Genomic DNA, 14497 nt, shown 5'->3' with positions numbered 1-14497 from the left:
CACGTGAGCAGTTTCTTGCATTCACCAAACTTGTAATTTTAAGATATGCCACATGATGGTGTCTTCAACTCATGAGTGAAGGAGACAAAAAAGTCTTACAATTCTCGGGGAATGTTAGATCCTAAATATAAAAAAAAAATATATATATATATATATATACACTACCGTTCAAAAGTTTGGGGTCACAAAATTGTTTGGGTGACCCCAAACTTTTGAACGGTAGTGTATATATTTAGTTAGATAATTATTTATAGATTATATATATAATCTTCTGTGTAGAAAATCTTATAATATATATGTATACTTATATTCATAGATTTTTTATAATCTTATACAAATATAAGATATAATTTATAATATTTAATTCATAATATTTTATTATAATAATATTTACATTACCGTTCAAAAGTTTGGGGTCACCCAAACAATTTTGTGACCCCAAACTTTTGAACGGTAGTGTATATATATACTATATATATATATATATATATATATATATATATATATATATATATATATATATATACACTATATATATATATATATATATAGAGAGAGAGAGAGAGAGAGAGAGAGAGAGAGATATTCTTCATGTAAATTTTTTGATTGTGCATTAATACTATATTATTGTTAATCAATTTTTACTAATGTGCCTACTACAACATATTTTAACTTATTGTAATAACTAATGGTGACATGCAATATTTATTTTGCATTTTAGACAAATTCTTTACATTCTTCAGAAAAGTTTTAGATTGACTCCACATGCAAAAAATAGAGCAGGTGATTGACAGGTGAGCAAAAAAAGCGCTCAGTTCAATGTCAGTCTGGTGGAATCAGTAAATAGATAAGCAAGCATCACATTGCCACAATCTCCTCTCAGCAGCAGCAACATTTCATCTTGTTTGACTCCTTCAATTTAGAAAAGTGGCTGCCACTAAACTGCAGCCTGTTTCTTCAGTTAATTGTTGGGGAACAACTCGATGAAAGTTAACTCCACTCTTTCTCAAGAGCACGCAGGGAGGTATCTTTTCACCTCCAACTTCCTCTATATGGGTATGTTGCTACTCTGAGAAGTTGGCTCATATCTTACGTGACTTGCAGCCTCGGTGCAGTCTGTTCCCATTAAAGATTTAGTATCATTTTTGGACAAAAATCATTTGCAGGGCTTATCATCTCTGTTAGACCACCAGCACCAATTTGTCTGAAAGACAGCAAGCACCATATCTGGTCAGTTTGGTCAAGGACTGGCCATTAAAAAAAAAAAGTGAGTCCAACCAGGATGATGAAACAGTGAAGAATGGAGGAAAGGCTAAAAGAAAGTGGCCCATCTTTTCAGGTAGTATATGTGACATTCAAGTATCTTAAAAAACTTGCAGACTCTCCATTATCAACGCCACAAATGCCTCCTGAATGCAACGATAAGCGCAACAGAACACCACAAAACGAAAAGCGCGCTCACAATGTCTATCTGAGAAAGCATTTCACAAGCGTGACATGTTGACACTTTATTTCCACACATTTCCTGCAAGTGAGCCACTCACTTTATCTTCCTCGTTTTGACTTCCCCTTTGTAGCCTAAATGCTGAGAGCAAATGACACTGTCAGCTCTTTACTAAGAGACTACTGTCAAAGGCGGGAGCGGCGAGAGCCATCGGCCATCAGAAGCAACGGCAACGGTAACTAATTCAGCTCATTGTTGAAGACAACATTTTTTAATTTCTCCTAAGGAGTCAGGATTGATTCGGGGAGATCCGGCCCCCCACTTAGTGTATTTGACAAGCTGAGTTGGACACTCTGATTCTGTGAGTGTCAGTTTGTCAAATACCCGAAGTGAGGCGTCACTGGCCTACAAGACAACGCCGACCTCAACGGAGACGCCAAGGCAACGGGCCTGGAGGAAAACCGTTTTCTCTCAACATTTTACATTTGTATCTTATTGATGAAGCGTTAAGGAAATAGTTGGAAACAAGTTGGTGTCTTTTTTAACAAATTATCATATACAATGTTCCGCAGCATTTTTGAATGTCAAAATATGTGAATCAAATATATGAATTATTTCGCAAGTCCTGGAACTTCGACACACATAAGTCCACCTTTCATTGCTGCTATGTAGTAGTTTGTCCACTAAGTGGTGATATTGGTCTAATCAATTTTATATTGCCAACTGAATGATTTTTTTTTTTTTCCACATACAGACAAGGGTAAAAACTGGCAGTAATTTCAAAATGTTCTGACAAAAATGTTGTAAACATGCAATCACATCAGCAAAGCCTCAGGTCATAATTCTTCCCTGTTATTTTTTTATTTTATTTTAACAGCGAGGAGGAGGAGGAATACTTTTTTTTCCCCATACGCTCCCAAAGCGCAGCGCTCCACACAATTAATTGAGGGTCACTGGATTCTCTTCAATTTCACGAATAAAAACTTCACGGTATCACGATACGGCATATGGAAGCTATTTGGAAAAACATTTAAATGTGGCATGAATGATTTGTTTCCTTTCTGGACAGCTTGGAACACAGTCTTCACATGTATTGTATTGCACTATCAAAGAAACATTGTATGAGGACAATGAAGCTTTCCAGGCTGACTAAAAGAGATAGAGGACGAGAACGAATACGAGACACGTCGTCATTGATTCTCACGCATTGTGCATCGGAGTGTTGATGTCTGAAGACAGGATGCGCCATTCAAAATGTGCTATCTCTCTTATGCGCTCTGTCCAATGCCGATCTCTCGCTTTACAAGACTAAACTAAACTTGCTTAGTCTTTCAGACTTGGCGATTTGAAAAACAATGCAACCATTCCTCCCTTTTCTGTACCGGTATCCAGTTCAGGGACGCCGGGAGCTAACTAAAACTCTTCCTAAAATCAAAGTCAAAGTCAGCTTTATTGTCAATCTCTCCACATGTCAAGACACACAAAGAAATCGAAATTACGTTTCCACAATCCCACGGTGACAGTAGTACACGGCATACATACATACAAGCAAACAACACAAAATAAAAACAAGAAGGCACAAACAATGAATAATAAGAGCGGTGAATAAATAATAAATAAACAAATAACACAATAAATAAGAGGAGCAAAACGGAGCAAGTGTGCATACAGCAGACAGTCAGAACATAGCGCAAAAGTGCAGACGCTACGCAGAAGGGGGGAGAGAGTTCAGGATCCTAACAGCCTGGAGTATGAAGCTGTTGGTGAGTCTGGTGGTGCGGGAGCGCAGGCTGTTATATGATATATGATAATAATGAAAATATTAAAGGCTTATTGTTTTTGCAGTGTGCCTCCAACTCTTTGTGATTAACTAACACTTTAAAAAAAAAAAAAACCCGTATCCTCCATTACTTGCTTAAAATTGCACGAATTTGCCTTTGTGCGCCTTCTGAAATACTCCAAGACGCCACAAGGTAGCGCCAAAGTAGTGCTTTTGTGCCATATTGGTGCCAAGGAACAATGCTGAAGTGAGGGGAAACGCTTCTAGAAATGTAATGCTTTGACGCCGCGTCTATGGTTAATTAGGCGTACTCCATTTGGTCCCGCTTACTGATCAGATTTCAAAAGCTCTTTTTTTTTTAAAGAAAATTGGAATTGGACAAGGACCAGCTGTCATCATTATAAACTCGTTGCAAAAGGGGGTATAAACATGAATAACCAGCCTGAATTGTCCTTCTCATCAAAGTATATATATATATTTTTTGATTATCCCATGTCTGTTACAGATTTGCTGTGTTTAATTTTCCAACCCCATATTATTCGGAAAGCATCAATGGGCGACAATTGTAAATATTGTTCAATAATTACAAATCCATCAGTCCAACTCCAAATACGGCCATGCCACAAACTGACTCCATGATTGTGACACGAAAAGTAACAATAGAAAATGAGGGAGGGGACGGAAGTTAGCGCTGCTGTGGACACAAATAGAGAAGCAACTGTTGAGTAGTGTTTGTATAAGATATATTGAATCACAATTAAATCATAAATATTAACACTTTAACTATCTATAAAGGTTCTTACTCATGTTTGACAATGAGCGGGGAAAAAAAAATTCGGCATGTGACTTTCACTTTGGGTCAGGTTGTTTTCACCTTCCTGTCACATCTGTGTGCGCTTTAAGGAATATTGGATTAATCACTGTGGCAATCAAAAGGTCCAGCATTGATCCATGAAAGCAGTTACTGGAAAATGTCAATAGTATTTCACTTAGTAATGAATCTGCTGTCACAGGTGTCAAGACAGAAGAGGATTTATTCATGCCTCCTGGCTGCTCATTCAGACTCCACACTGATGCTTCCAGAAGCTACAAACAACCCAGGCAGATCTCAGAACTAAAACACAGGACGCCTGTCAGAATGTTTTCAAAGCATACAAAGATTGAGCCCAAAAAAATGTCCTAATCACAGCTGGTGAATATTTACTGTCACTCAGCTGACATTAAAATGTGATTTTGGAAACGACCTTAAAAAAACAGGAAACAACTTGTCAAGTGTCTTTGGGGCTGCAGAGGTTGTTGTAGGTCGTCGTACCTTTTTTGCGGGCTTGGTAAATAAAAAACATTATTGGCCTATAAACTTCAACATGTGTACGGTTTGATTAATTGTCAAGATCGTGCTAAATCTTACATCTTGGACATCTTACATCCTCAACTTGAAGTGTCCCTCAAGGCTCAGTCCTGGGCCTTTTCAATTTTTTCCCCCCCCCATTCACTCTGTGGTAGTAGCATAGCATAGGTTGATTTTTTTCATCCAATCCACTATTGACTCTTCTTAATTAGTTATGGTTACAACTCAAATTGCTTGAGAAGATGAACCACACCTAGAAATGGATCACACTGTATCGCACTTGTGGTTTTTGCACAGAAGAACTCGGTGAGATGAATTTTCCAGGTCAACAAGATACTTGATTACTCCCCGGAGCACAACAACCTTTTCTATGGTCACTTCCAAAGGTGAGTCACCATAAAAATAAAATTAAATTAAAAATTAATAAATAAATAAATAAATAAACTGAAAAAGTCTCTGGACTGTGAGGCAAACAAGCTAACCAATAATTCATCAATTCTACAGACGTGAATACTGATTGAGTGAAATGAATCCCAAAAGTGGTACAGCAGAATTTAAAATCTCGGCTTCACTCATAAACAAACGAGAGTGCTCTTTATCACGACGAACTTTGGAACACGTCACTGCAACGAATCACAAATGCATTTTTGGACAACAATGAGTTTAATAGAGGCGAGAAATAAGCTATTAAACTGTGGCTACGCAGACAATATCAGATAAGGTAATTGCTACTTTCCTGGAGCTTGTTGACAAGATAAGTACAGCGGACGCAACGAGGGGAAGCAACGCTTCACCAGATACATGCAGATGCTATTGTAAATCTTTTTCAAGCTGGAAAACCTGAAGGCCAAATGAAAAGCTGATGCAGCGCTCTTGGCCAAAGACTGACTTCTGTTTGTCACTCTGTCAACAAAAGGACTGTTTTGATCTGATTTCAAGCAAGGCTGCATGAAATTCAAATGATTCACCGTTCTCGATGGCGAGATGAGAACAGGAGCCAGAGCCGAGCGGTGCTTTTGCCGCTCCAAGGTGCAGCGTGACCCCGTCTATTGTGGATGTGGCATTCTCAATGTCACTCTGACTTGTGCTTAGAGGAGCCAAGACATTGTTAATTGAGGCACAAACATGCTTGAAGGAAGATTACATGTTCCAGGCTTGCTACTAAGAAACTCAAATAGAAACGTCACCAAGCTCACATAATTCATTTCGTATTGACTAACTGGGCATCTTTATTTCGTTTAGTCGGATCTCATGCAATGCTATTTAATTGAGGAAGACATTTTGGTTTGATTGGATGAGGGGATTTTTTTTTTTGGGGTGGGTTTGCTAGAACAGGTTTATAAGAGACAACAGCGGTTGCTATGGTAACTGGAGCTGCAACTACACTACACGCTTATGATTTGATGGATTCTTGACATGTACTTGTCGTTTTTTGACAGAATAAAGTAATTTGCCTTTTTTGTTAATTAAGCAAGAGTACGTGTTTTTTTTTATTTTATAACACAACAGAAGTTACGTAAGCTATCATCAAGAGCTTACATATGCAGAGAGACGATGCCAAATTTTCACACTCTCAAACAAATGAATTCTCCAAACACTGCATGATTGATGTTGAACGAGGGGAACGAATGCAAATAATGCAACAACAGCGGGAATATTTGGAGCCTGGGCGAGAAGCGGCTTGTGGAAACTGGTGAAAGTTTTATACAGTGACTACTATTCTTTCAAGATTTCAGGTAAGTTACTGCGATGTTTTCATTTCCTCAAAAAGTGGAGGTATAAAATTAGAAAGTTGCTTTTATTTGGATAAGTGTAAAAGCTCCTTTTTTTTTTATCGTGCATATCGATCTCTTTTTACCGCCTGTGACTTTGCAAAGAGGCTCTTCCAAGTTCTAATGACAGACTACGTGAGGTTGCGTTGAGCAAAATGTCATGACTGGAGAAATAATCATTCAGTGGCATTTGAAGCGTGATTACAGTTTTGAAAAAAAAAAAAAACACATTTCATAATAATAGAGTGTGGTAAAACTCCAAGGCAAATGAAGAAAACACTAAAGTTGATGTAAAACAATGAATATCTACCATCTTTTTCTTAGCATTACACCGAATTATACCGGAGAGATTACTCAAAGTAAATGACAAATGTATTTTTGCTCGTTGTGCAAAACCTCCGTGAAGACACAACAGGACGTTTTGGACTAACATCACCTGCAATGAATTGTGATGCAATCGGAATAATGTAGTATCTGTATTTACTCAACAGTATCTGCATAAAAGAAAACAAGTCTGACTAGGGGGGAAAAAAATATCTCAAGTAATGGCAATACTGATATGGATATAGTCATTGTCACACAGAAAATCATAGTAGTTATTTCCTGTGTTTTGACTGTATCACAGGTGTGAAGTCGAACTTGCTAAACAAGTACGATTCACCACCGGGCACATGTAATGTTCCATCTTATTTGATGTCTCGCCTATGTTACACAAACAGACGTGTGATAGCGACTGTTGATTTAGAGGCAGGAAACACAGACCAGTCTTGGAAAGGATGGCAGCGTTTGCTTAAAAGGGAAAATCTTGGCTGCTCATCATGATGGAAAACGACTAAAGATGAATCACAATTGGTTTGGAACCCAACCACATGTCAATTAGTTGCCAGGGGACATCAAATTTCTCCTTCAACAAATCAACAAGAGCTGAGAAGTTATATTGTACATTTCGTTCCAGTGTTAAATTGATTTGAGATATAGTGCAGCAGCTGTCTTGAATGGAATGGCATTACGGAGCGATTACCGTAATTTTCGGACTATAAGTCGCTCCCGAGTACAAGTCGCATCAGCCATAAAATGCCCAAGAAAGTGAAAAAAACCATATATATGTCGCTCCGGAGTAAAAGTCGCATTATGGGGGGCAATTTATTCGACAAAATCCAACACCAAGAACAGTCATGAACGAGCAACAACAGGCTAAACGATAGGTGTGCTAACGTGACATAAACACAAACGAAGAGCTGAGAACGGCCCTGACGTAACATTTAGAGTTATTCATAAAACTATTACATAAATAACACGTTAATAAAACCATCTGTGTCACTCCAATTCATTAAATCCATCGATCGTCCTTTGTCAACAATGCGTGCGCGCCGCTGACGGCGCTTGCACTTCAAAATATTCCTCAGGCCCATATAACGATATATAAATTATATATCAAATAACTATTATATAAGCAATAATGTTATCAAACCATCTGTGTCACTCCAAATCATTAAATCCATCGATCGTCCTTTTCAACAATGGGCGCGCGCAGCTGACGGCGCTTGCACTTCAAAATATTCCACAGGCCCATATAACGATATCTAAATTAGATATCAAATAACTATTATATAAGCAATAATATTATCAAACCATCTGTGCACTCTAAATCATGAAATCCATCGATCAAATTCCTCGTCCTTTGTCAACAACGCCGCGCGTGCGCCCTGACGTCAGCCTCGTCGTTATTCCACAGATCTACTATATAACTATATGGTAGCGTTAACAAAGTTCAAGGAAAGACGTGGGTTTGGTAAACGGCTCTTTATTTAACAAAACAAACTTCCAGGCGTGTGGGGGCGTGGACTTCCAGCCACGGAAGTGGAAGAGAGATCCATAGAATAGGACCGGGCGTGCGTAAAAGCCATGACCGAGCCCTATCCACCATCCTCGGACAGCCACCCGGCCGAGCGCCGGCCCCAGACTTCCATCCACGGAGGTGAAAGAGAGCTCCATAGAATAGGACGGGGCGTGCGTAAAAGCCATAATAGTTTTTCAAAGCTTCTGTGTCACTCCAAATCCTTAAATCCTTCAAACTCTTCGTCCGCCGTGTCACTTAGAAACAAAGCTGCTAATGATGCCGGTAGTACGTGGGGTCCTTCGTCATCTTCGTCATCCCGTGATCAGTCTTTGTCCTTTATGTAAACAACCGCCGCGCCACGCCGCGTCGCGCTGCTGACGTCACTTGAAATTCAAATTACAGTAATCCCTTGCTACATCGCGGTTTCACTTTTTTTTTTTTGGGGAAGATTTTTGAAAAAAAACACATATAAGTCGCTCCTTATTATAAGTCGCCCCCCCACCCAAACTATGAAAAAAAACGCGACTTATAGTCCGAAAATTACGGTACATAAGCATAGCGGAATAGTACAGGTACATATTGTGCTGCATCAAAAACAAACATTCAAACATGATAAGTCTCCCTACTTCTTTACAGTTTTTAAATTTTTTTTATTAATGTACATCCATCCTCTTGAAGGACTTTTTGCAGCGGATAGGGGGTACTATGAAGGCCACTGCCAAACTAAAATGTCCCAGATAAGAAGACGAGCTGCGGCGCTTAACACCTGCATTTTGCTCTCCTGGAAGGGCCTTGAACTAGCCTTGCTGGAATATGCTTTCGCAATAGTACAGGAGCCGGCAAAATAATCTGAAACATTTGTAGGTTTAATAAAATGCATATGAATTAAAGAAACAAAAAAAGTTGTATTTTCGAAAAGTACATATACAGTAATCCCTCGTTTATCGCGGATAATTGGTTCCAAAAACCACCCGCGATAAGTGAAATCCGCGAAGTACGGTCACCAAAAAGAAGTACTGGGCAGGCTAACGAGTTAGCGGAAAGATGCTGATTCGCGATCGTGCTAACACGGACTTCTAAAGGAATGTAAATGAACATTTGGAGCAATACTATATTGTCCTAAAGGTTAGACACGTTTTTTCAATTTAGAAGTTTTATTTTGACTTTTAAATGTTTTTTTAATTTGGAAAAAAAATCCGCGATGTAGTGAAGCCGCGATAAACGAAACGCGAAGTAGCGAGGGATCACTGTAATGCCGTCTTGTTTTGTTTCGTTTCATTTCATTTTCGTTTCGTTTTCGAATAATGTTATTTTGTTTCGTTTCAGTTGCTAACATGACTTGGACTGGTGAGCATCGCGCTTTCATTGTGGAAACGATTATCAAGAACGAATGTGTAACTGCATCACAACGAGCGTTCCATTTGCACTTCAGACTTGGTAGACATGATGCCGTACCTGCTCAAAACACGATCTTGTTATGGGTTACTAACTTCAGACGAAACAAAATGGCATTATATGTACTTTTCGAAAAAAACAAAAAAAACCACCAAAAAAACCCCGTTTTTGTTTCTTTAGTTTATTTGCATTTTATTAAACCTACAAATGTGTCAGATCATTTTGCCTAACCCTGTAGTTTACATAAGCAACCTGCAATTTCATTGAGTTGATTGTTTAATTATGTGAATTCATGATTGGTGTAAAGTAGTTAAAGGTTATAATTATAGTAATGCTTCATTATAGTAGCTTGGTTTGGATCTCATAACGAGTAGGAACAAAGCGCTAATGACAGTTTTCGGCATTACAAGTTGGCAAGGATTGCCGGTAACAAGTTCCTGCTCTGACTTTTTCTGCCAGTGAGTACCGATATTACACTTTGCTGTGGAGCTGAAAGAAGGGGTGGAGATAACGGAGGGAATGTGTGGGAGAGCCGAGACAAAAAAGCAAGGCTTCGCAGAGGCAAAATGCCAAGGCTGAGACATCAGACCTTCCCCTGAAAAAGTGGGAAATGTGTGAACATGAAGCTTCAAGGTTACTCAAACTCAAGTGGAAGTTTGGGAAAGGGGAGGAAAGTTCCTTCGTCGAAGGCAACATCAGTTTTTCTGAAAAAAATTATGGCTTCTATATTTTCTTGAAATGACCAAGGTGGCCATAAATTAGCCTTTATGATCGAATGTACAATTTGTTTTCCAGCAAGCAGTCAGTTGGGATGAATAATAATCAGAAGGTGATCATAATCAGAACATTGGATAATGAATATTACAACAGGATAAAACTCCCTCAAAGAGGAAATGAACTCAATATATTTTTTTTTCTTTTAAACCCTGCTGTCTCATATCTGGAAGGATGGACACAATCGAGGTGAATGTGGATCAAAAGGATTATTTTCATGACGATCCATTTGCAGCATTTCCAACGAGATGTGTTTGCGGCTTTGAATAGTTCCAAATTGAGCAGCAAAAAGCAACTTTTTGCAACTTTATCCAAATGACTGACTTTGTTCTCTTTGCGACAATAGTTTGAAAAACGAGATTTCTGATGAGATTTTGTGATTACTGATCTCTGAATTGTTATAAAAGAACCCCCCCCCTTGACTGGTGCTCAAACAAAACATGCAGTCGAGACGAGTCCACTGGACTTAGCTATTTGAATGTTTCCACCTGCAACATTAAATCTTCACACAGAGCTCAATTCCCTCCCCAAATGTAACTACAAAAATGCAATCTGAGCTTTTCGCAATTTATTTACGTTATTAAATCTAATAATTAATCAACACTTGTTATTAATTGTCGGTGCAATTTAGTTGATAGTTAGAAAATAATTTGGAACTGAAAACATAACGGCATATTTAAATTCAAGAGATGCATCAAAATGAAAACACATAGTTAGAAAATCAATTTCAATCACAGTGTGAAAAACTGTTTTAAAGTAGAGCATTTAAGACGTTTGGCTAACGCTTAACAATGCCGAATACTGCCATCCCAAAACAAAGTGACAATGTGCAATCATCTCACTCAAAGCTATAAACGAGAAAGTACATGATGTAAATTAAACATGTGATGCGCTTGAGCAGAAATTATACAATTAAATTTCAGTTTCTTGAAAAGTGAAGCAAAGTACAGTTAGTGCAGTGTGTCCATTAGCACTTGTGGCTTCTGTAGCGAAGCCCAGTTACGCTGGAATTGTAATCCAAGCCACATCCTTTCAATTACAAAGGCTGCGATTTGGATGTAGTGTGTAACGGACGGGCACCGGGGGGGGGGGGGGGGGGGGGGGGGGGGGGGGGGCCTTAAGGGATGCTGCATATCACCGGCAAGTTGCAGCTCTAAAACTTGCCTGATTGTAATTCCACAGATGAGCAACACTTAGTTCACTTAGTGCGTCCTGTGACACACATTTCATTAATCACGCAGAATCTGGAATCAAATTTTCAGATGGATAAGATGAGTCAGCATGTTTTATTTTGTTTTGTTTTGTTCTTTTTCTCCAAGTAACCCAATCATTGAGGATTGGCTATGTAATGATATGAAGATAAAAATCACACATGGTGGTTTCATGCCTGCTTCCTGTTTTGTGGCGGAAAAAAAAAAAAAAGATTTGAGCAGTAAATATTGTATCTCCGGTCTTTTGGCTCTTTTCCTGTTTGTTACACATCTGAGACGTTTAGCAAACGAATTCCAAACTTACAAGTTAGAGGTTGATCCAACTAAAACGGCACTCGGCTACGGGTATTCGTGAAGAAGTAATAATAAAAAATTGAGGAGCATTCGATTTGGGTCTGTTTGTCCAACCCCAAGCAGCAGACTGTTAATAAAAAGCCTAGCATAAACAAAAAACAAAGATCTTTGTCTTGTTAACAGCCAACTCTTGGTTCAACATGAAATACACACCAAGTTAAACAAGCCAAACTGGTTTACACCAATCAAAATGAGTCGTACGCTAAAAAAGGATATGACACCTCCATCACGACTCAAAAAAACCAAACAAATCAATTCTATGTATACTAGAAGTGGAAAAATCGTTGAGCACCATATTTTTGTCTGTTTAGTTAGTAAGGTACATTCGTAAAGAATGATTTAAGTTGGGCTTCAACAGAAAGGATGCAAATGCTTTGAAGTTTAAAAATAATGGCCTTTCGCTTGTCACAAAACACGGAAAGATCATCAATTACAGGCTCATCGGTCGTATTTGAAAATCCAAACTAAATTCGCCTTGATGTTCCACACAAACGAGAGTTAGTAACATCAAGCAATGGCAGTGCCCATATGCGCTTTTGGCACCAGCGCGCACTTGTTTCATGCTCGCTTGGATTTGCGCCGCTGCCAGGAGCAACATACTTCCGAGCTGAACACCAAGAAACATTTATGGACAAAGCATGGAAGCAAACTCAAAGGACCAAGCAAACATGCAATTCGTACACACTTAAAATTCCAATTTGCAAATTACATTTGGCGTTTTTTTAGGGGTGGGGGGCAATGGCGACACCTTAAACCAGAGCAGACTGAACATGTGAATAACGTGTTATGATGAGGACATTTGGTATTTTCTTCTGTAATGAGGCATTCTATTTACGGAAGTCACGGCTCGTACTTTCCCTCTTTTCAAAGAAATGCTTCGCGATGTTTGTTTGTGGTCATTTTAGCCGCGTGTTTAGCTTGTCGCTTGACTGAGACATGCAAGAAAAGCGAGACAGATTAAGACGACAAATAGCCATTTTAAAAAAAAACGATTGCAGCAGTGGTCAGATATACTGCATGTAGAACACCGTTAAACAGTTCCAGATGTATATGTCAACATTAGCACACAAATCTAATAGTCAGTTGAAATCATTTTAATGTAGTACAGTATTTTGGTTTTCTTCGATGCATGTAAACGCAGCGTGAGGCCATTTCATTGGAAATAAGTTACATTTGTATCAAGTTTATCTGTAATCGACCTTTCAACTTTTGTCCATATCACAATAAAGGCAACAGATTTTATTAAGACTGACTCAATAAACAACCATCACTCATCCCACACTTTGATTACCGTAATTTTCGGATTATAATGTCCTTTATGTCACCAGGATGACATAAAGGACGAGAAATTTGATCGATGGATTTAATGATTTGGAGTGACATAAATGGTTTGATAATATTGTTGTTTATGTGATAGTTATTTAAAATATAGTTTATATATCGTTGTATGGGCCTGTGGAATAATTTGAACTGCGGCGCGGCACACGGCATTGTTGACAAAGGACGATCGGTGGATTGAATGAATTGGAGTGACACAGATGGTTTTATAAACGTGTTATTTATGTAATAGTTTTTTTTAAATAACTGAATGTTCCGTCAGGCCCGTTCTCAGCTCCTCGTTTGTGTTTGTCACGTTAGCATACCGTATCGTTTAGCCTGTTGTTGCTCGTTCATGTCTGTTCTTGGTGTTGGATTTTGTCGAATAAATTGCCCCCCAAAATGCGACTTATACTCCGGAGCGACTTATATATGTTTTCTTTCACATTTTTGGGCATTTTATGGCTGGTGCAATTTATACTCCGGAGCGACTTATAGTCCGAAAATTACGGTATTTCACTTTTGATGAAAAAAAGCCAAAAACCGACGCCTGAAAAATGATGTCATATCATAGCATCATCTCAAAGCATTCACACACCCATGTTGCTTTGAAACCACTTTTGAATGTGATCAAGATGGGCTATAGGGCTATATGATGCTTTGGCTGGACTTAATTTGTATTTAGCAAGGTAAGAACAGATTTTCATTTGCACTACCGACCTGATCGTAGGCAGCAGAGTACAAAAAAAGTCAACTGTAAAAGTAAATGAGTATGCTAGCTTTGGCTCACTCATTGTGTATTGTTGGTACACTTGCCTGGCTTTGTTGCTGGCAGCGTGGGTTCAGTTCTCCCTCAGACTTTATATTTCTCCTGATATTGATGGGGACCAATCCAGAATATAGTCTTCCTTTCACAAAGGCAGCTCAGGTCCAGCCAACCTCGACCCTGAGCGGGATAAGCATTTTAGAAAATGGATATGTGGGTGGTGAATTAAGAACATATTTTAGCAGGAATCCACATCATTGATTGCAATTTGCAAACTACATTGATGAGAATATAGTTATATATATAGATTATATATATGATGGAGTAATCATCAAAATGAAGCACAAATAACTGTCAAGATAGAATCTCATTACATTGTGAGGTCTGTGGCAGAGTACATCGTACACCCAACTGTTTCAAAAATGCAACTGGAGCTGAATAATAAACCCTGAGACTAATATGTAGGATTTGCATGGAGCTCATGCACATCTGGATG

At 38.6% G+C, this 14497-nt stretch overlaps 1 protein-coding gene across 1 annotated transcript in view; it reads right to left on the bottom strand.

The window, feature by feature from the left end:
• gng8 (guanine nucleotide binding protein (G protein), gamma 8) overlaps window positions 1-14497 on the bottom strand; it is a 757718-nt gene that overhangs the window by 602589 nt on the left and 140632 nt on the right. The gene's annotated exons all lie outside the window — the stretch shown is intronic.

This window comes from Syngnathus acus, chromosome 14 (assembly GCF_901709675.1).
Source record: "Syngnathus acus chromosome 14, fSynAcu1.2, whole genome shotgun sequence".
Lineage (NCBI taxonomy): Eukaryota > Metazoa > Chordata > Actinopteri > Syngnathiformes > Syngnathidae > Syngnathus > Syngnathus acus.
Note: the sequence above shows the minus strand (reverse complement) of the source record. Positions and strands in the feature narration are given on the sequence as shown.